The sequence below is a fragment of the Bubalus kerabau genome, chromosome 6 (assembly GCF_029407905.1).
Source record: "Bubalus kerabau isolate K-KA32 ecotype Philippines breed swamp buffalo chromosome 6, PCC_UOA_SB_1v2, whole genome shotgun sequence".
In the NCBI taxonomy this organism is placed as follows: domain Eukaryota; kingdom Metazoa; phylum Chordata; class Mammalia; order Artiodactyla; family Bovidae; genus Bubalus; species Bubalus kerabau.
Genome location: NC_073629.1, coordinates 121,415,863 through 121,420,412, shown reverse-complemented (window position 1 = coordinate 121,420,412; position 4,550 = coordinate 121,415,863). Strand labels below are relative to the sequence as shown.

General features: G+C 54.2%; 1 pseudogene; it reads right to left on the bottom strand.

Moving 5' to 3' along the window:
- Nucleotides 1-1,025: 1,025 nt before the first annotated feature.
- LOC129656521 (ubiquitin carboxyl-terminal hydrolase 17-like protein 6) lies at nucleotides 1,026-2,308 on the bottom strand (annotated as a pseudogene).
- Nucleotides 2,309-4,550: the final 2,242 nt, after the last annotated feature.

Below are 4,550 nucleotides of genomic sequence, written 5' to 3'. Positions count from 1 at the left end.
TTCTCCAGCATACTCCTTGCACCGGACATGGAGCCCCAGGGATCTTTGCGGACGAGCATGGTGCCGGGGACGCACGCATCCCCGCCTCATTCCTGCCGGACCCTCTGCCAAGTAGCACGAGGCCTCCCAAGGACAGCCACCCATAAAGACTGCTTGCCCATCTTCTCCCCGGACGCTGGTCAACGTTGGGGGCATTTTCGAGAGCCTGACCGGCCGGAAGGTGATGGTTCATGGACCTGCACCCGCTCTTCCCTGCCCCTCGAAGAGCTCCGGAGATCGTCTCCTTGCTCGGCTGGCTGGGAGCATTCTGTGAGGCATCTCCAGGCCGAGTCACTCACCAGAGGCCCGTGGTGCGGCCAGGGAATGGAGATGGGGAAAGAAAGGCAAACCCACACTAAAAGTCCCATCCAGAGAGGACTCTCCCACCCTCGCAGAAGTGGGAGGCCCTCGGACCGTGCCCAGAGCCACTCATGCACCCCATCCCCCCATCCTCTCCAGCGACTTCCCAGCAGAGCCAGCCCTCGAGAGCTCAGCCGCTCAGGCACGAGCCCGTTCCAAGTGAACAGCGAGACCCCGGGCACACTCCAGGCCCTGCCTTTTCCCAGGAGGCTGCATCATGCACACGGCCGAGAGGAACTCGCTCCTCGTCGGAACTCTTGGTGCGTCACACAGGGCGTGCCACACACAGCGTGTGCCTGGGCGTCTGCACGCATGTGCGTCAGAGCCGACCTACCACCACAGCCCCAGAGATGGCCGCGGCTTCTTGTTCTTCCCCTTGGTCGCTCTGGCCCTCCCGCTGGCACAAGGGCCGTTGCCGACGTTCTTCGGCCCCGGAGGCGGGGTGTCCGTGCTGGGACGGACGAGCCGCTCGTGCTCCTGTTGGGGCGGCGTGCGGTTTCTCCCTCCTCCGTGTTTGGACTGGTGAATCACGACTGCGCCGGCAGGCAGGGCAGACTGGACCTTCCGGAGCTCCAAGGCCGGCTTCGGTCGGTTGTGTTCTTGCAGGCGTCTCCACTGCTCGCAGCTCATCCCTTCGATCTCGGGGACTCCTCCAACCCAGGAGCTCTGCCGCCGGCGTCTCCTGCAGGCTGCCCGGGGTCTGTGGGGTCAGCCCCGACGGGGGCCGCTGCCCCTTCCCCAGAGCCCCCTTCCCACGCACCCTCCCGGGCGTAGAACAGGACGTAGGCGCTCTGGCTCAGGGCAGCGGTCTCGTCACAGGCGGTCACCTTGGCATCGTCCATCTTATGCCATTGGCCGTTGCCCGCTCGGACGTTACAGAAGTAGTGTCCTCGCTCACAGCTCCACCCGGAGTGCACCAGCACGGCATAGAGCACGTAGCCCAGTGGCCCTGCCTTCCGCTCAGACGTGTAGGGCTGCAGGTCCAAGCACTGGGGATAGCGCACCTCCTGAGCCCTTTTGGCCCCGCTCACCGGTGTGAACCGCTTCAGCACCAGCACCAGGACCTGGGAGGTGCTGTGCACAGTCAACCTCTTGGTGGCAGGCACCTTCCGGAGACAGACGCCGCAGTCATAGGCATTGTCCGCGTCCAGCTTCTCGGGCTTCACCAGCTCGCTCAGAGCTTGCTCCACACTCTGAGCCGCCGTGATATCCAGGCTGATGTCCAGATAAGGGTCGAACGTGTCCGAGACACCGAGGCAGTGGAGACACTGGATCTGAGACCTCCACGTCCCACCAAGGTCTGACGGATGACGGTGGTGTCCCCGGAGGCATGGCCCGACGGCTGGGATGCACTCGAGTACCCTTGCTGCATGGCATTCAGAGTGAACATCAGAAACTCGTGGGCATCCTCCTGCTGGTGTCTGTGGAAGCCCGCCAGCAGGTCCTTGCGGGGCCGGATCACCTCTCCCGCGTGAAGGAGGGCTCGGGTCACGTGAGCGCGCATGGCACAGAGCGTGCAGGCGCTGCGGGCCGGACAGAGGGTGGCGTGCGGCTGGGACACCATCCAGCTGGCCAGGGGCGGCGTGTGGCTCAGACACTGCAGCGCCGCGTTCACGTAGCAGGTGTTCCCCAGATTCTGAAGCCCAGCCCCCACCCCCCACGGCCCCCTCCAACTCAGGGCGACTTTCTGGCCAGGCGCCAGCCCTGCTGACCCAGGAGCCAAGTCACCCCGCTGCGGACGCCCAAGTGCCAGCGACGGCTCCTCAGGGACAGAGGGTCCCCAAAGGGCATCTGCACCAGTGGCGCTGGGCCCACCACCTTGCCCTCCGGGGAAGACGTCGAAGGGAGACGGACACACAGCTCCCCCGTGCTCAGAAGCAACCCCGGGGGCTCTGCACACAAGGCCCATGAGGCTTTCCATCTCCTACCTGCAGCTGCACGCCGACGCCTCCTTCCCTCAGACGGTCCGGCTCCAAAAAAGGGCCTGGGCCCCGCCCCCTCGGGCCTCTGGGGGCTTTCCCACAGCCCCGCCTCTGCACGTGCAAGCTCCTCATTCGCTGAGGCGGCGGAGGAGGAGCCCACTCCCACTCCCGCCATCCCACCACCCACACTTTTCTTGGGGAATTCCCCTTGAGAAAGCCCCCACACGCACTTCCGACCTGGCCCCCTGGACCAAAGGGCTCAGGATGCAAATGATTCGGGGGCATTGGGCCTTCCAGCCTTGCCCGTTAGAGATTCACTGCTGCGGGGCTTCCAACTTCAGCACACAAATGCAGGCTGGAGAGCAATTCCGTGGGCTCACCATTCACATCTTAAGACACTTGTGGAAACATACGTCTGCCCACCTACCCTCTCCGCTTTAGGGGTCTCCCCACCCCAGACCCCTGCCTGAGGACAACCCCTCCCCGGACAACAATCAACCCTTGCCTCAACATTGCTCTCCAGTGAGGTCCTCCCCAATTTCTATGCGTTCTCACTGGCCACTCTCCTAGCGTTCAGGGTCCTAGCACCGAAAGATGCCAGCAGAGAGGCACATATGCTTTTCTCCCTTCAGGGCCGTTGGTCAAGACCCAAAACAAGCTCATTTAGAAAGGCATAGGCTTCCTGCAACTTTGGGTTCATTTCTTCAGCTCTTTTTCTCTGTCCCTGTCTTCCTCCCCCCTACCCCCAACCCGCCTTTTTTTTTTTTTACTTTTTTTTTTTTGTTTTTTCCCTTTTACTCTCTTGTTTTTATCATGCTTATATATTATTTTCTTTTTTGTTTTTGTTGTTTGTCTTTTTAAGATAACTTAGATAGGCTTATACATTCATCTTCCAAAATTCTTGTACAGATCACTTAGTCCGAAAGTTACAATATTTTCCTTCCTGTTGGTTCAGCCTTCTTCCTGTTGTGTGGGTCTCTTTCTAGTTGTTCCGTTTGTTTTTGCATTTTAAGTTTACCATTTGTTTATGTACAACTTCACACTCCATGTTTCAAGCATTGTGTTTACCATTTTGTTCAGCCTTCTTCAATTGCACTAGTATCTTTCATTTCATTTCATCACTTTAGTTTAGTTCTTTTCTCCTAGTCCCATTAGACTTTTGTGAATGTTCCATTTCACCAAGTCCCACGTTTAACTTAATTTTAATGAAGATATGTATTTCTGCCCTAAGAAAATATCCATACTTTCTTCACGTCCCTCTCTACCCGACCACCTGCTCCATCCAGGTGTTAATTATAGCAGGCCCCACTTTGAGTCCACAGACATTCCCAGGCTTTTCGTTTTACATAGTCATTATTTTCCCGCTATTTTTCTCTTTCCCATCCTCCTGTCTCCCTCCGCCCCATTCTTTGTAGCCTTTTTTATTATTTTCCCTTGTACTAACTGTAAATGTTTCTTTATCATGTTCTAGATTCCCGTTGTCTTTTCCTTTCCTCATTTACTTCCTGTGATATAATTGTTCATCCACCTTCACTGCAAGTGACCCAGATGAGTTCTTTTATTGCTTATCCTTTTTATATGTTCCACAGTATCATCAATGTCTTTTTCCTTCCCATTTCCTTGGCTAATAAACAGTGCTTCCTGTATATTTACTAGTATATTGTGGATTCGTGCCTGTTTCAATTGTGGTTTCATTATGATATGCCAGTGTGGGTTAGCCATTTACTTCCAGTTTTTTTTGTTTGTTTGTTTTGTTTTTTTGAGGAATATCCATGGCCTTTCTCCAGTGTTCTTTAACTCCACCGCAGTGAGCACTCTCCCTTTTCCCTGCACTCTCCACACATTATTGTGAATTTCTGATGATTTCCATTGTCTCATGTAGTTTTGCTAAAAGGAGACCTTTATTTTAGCTTCTTCATATTTTATTAGCATCCATATACTTGAAGAGTGTTTTGGTTGTGCCCATTTTTATTAGGCTGTGTGTTCTTATTGAGTTATTTAGCCTCCAAATAGTTTTGGAAGTAATCTCCTTTGTCAGGTTTGTTTGTTTGTTTTTTGTTTTGTTTTGTTTTTTTCCATTTTGTTCCTTCTTCTCCTGTTCTGAGGTCTTTTTTTCAACCTGGTTTGTCTTTACAAAGTTTTTAACTTTAATTTTTAGGTCTTGTTTTTATTTTCATTTTGTGGGGTAGGATCACAGAGGGTTCTTGCTGTAATAATTAAATAAGATTG